Source organism: Rosa rugosa, chromosome 1 (assembly GCF_958449725.1).
Source record: "Rosa rugosa chromosome 1, drRosRugo1.1, whole genome shotgun sequence".
NCBI lineage: Eukaryota > Viridiplantae > Streptophyta > Magnoliopsida > Rosales > Rosaceae > Rosa > Rosa rugosa.
This window is the reverse complement of record NC_084820.1, coordinates 66,596,931-66,598,122: the sequence shown is the minus strand read 5'-3', so window position 1 is coordinate 66,598,122 and position 1,192 is coordinate 66,596,931. Positions and strand designations below refer to the sequence as shown.

The window sequence follows — 1,192 nt, the reverse complement described above, 5'->3', positions numbered from 1 at the left end:
GCTGGGCATGGGACGGGACGGGACGAAATTATGGTAATCCCGGTCCCGACCCGGAAATAAAATTCGGGACGGGACGGGACGGGATTGGCACTTTTTGAGAATTGATTCCGACCATCCCGAACCCGAACGGGACCGGGTCGGGATCGGGACGGGACCGGGTCATCCCGAAAAAAAAAAAAAAAAAAAATCTCCTGCAATTTCTGCAATTTCCCTGTTTTGCATTCTGCATTTCCATTAAAGCAAGCTACAACTCAAAGAAGACCAAAGTATCAAAGCAAGTTGCAACTAAAGCTAATGCATTTCTACATTTCCATTAAAGTAAGCTGCAACTAAAGCTAAACAAGAAGAAAACATGATATAATAAGCTAAACAAAATGGACCAAAATACCAAAGCAAGCTGCAACTCAAAGAACTGAAAGAAGACCAAATCTGCATAATTTAATAATCCATTACAGTTCACAATCTGACATTTGATTGAAAATGTGCACACAACTAAATGAATTGAACAAAGTTCAAACATCTATCACATTACTAGCTGCCCCAAGCTTTCCCTTGCCTTTTGCTCTTGGATTTGGAGCTGGACATACATTGGTTTTGCTAGATGCAGTGCTTTCATGCTCTAAAAAAAAAGAGTTAGTAAATGCCAATGCAGTGAAAATACTGAAAACAGTCAAACACATGTAAAAACTACAACAGTTCATACCTTGCTCAACTTCTTCATAAAACTCGAGGTTTTCAATTGAGCAATCATCAACAACCTCTGCAATATCATCACCTAGCAACCAGTTCTGCATGCAAATCAGTCCCTCCACTGTTCTAGGAGTTAATGAGCTCCTAAAACAGTCAATCACTCTGCCTCCTGTTGAAAAACAAGACTCGGAGGCTACTGTGGAGGTTTGGATTCCAAGAACATCCCTTGCTATTGCTGCCAGGACTGGAAACTTGCAACCATTTATCTTCCACCAGCACAAGATGTCAAAGCAATCTTCATCATCAGTTGGGTCCAATGGAGCATCCAGGTACTGATCCACTTCATGTGCTACGACTGCCTCACTGCTTTCTTGAACAACCTTCTTCCAATTATTGAGCAGCTGGCCTCTAACTCCTCCTCTGCTGTGGTTGCTTCTACTTGTAAGTGTGCTAGATGAAGAGCCTGAAGACTGCTGCCTTTGCAAGTGTCTACCTCCATCTA

General features: G+C 42.2%; 1 long non-coding RNA gene across 1 annotated transcript; it reads right to left on the bottom strand.

The window, feature by feature from the left end:
- Positions 1–413: 413 nt before the first annotated feature.
- On the bottom strand, positions 414–983 carry LOC133726277 (uncharacterized). Its single transcript, XR_009854732.1, has 2 exons — positions 704–983; positions 414–619 (listed from the first exon to the last, which is right to left on the bottom strand). It is a non-coding gene; the product is annotated as an uncharacterized LOC133726277 (long non-coding RNA).
- Between the last annotated feature and the right edge of the window lie 209 nt (positions 984–1,192).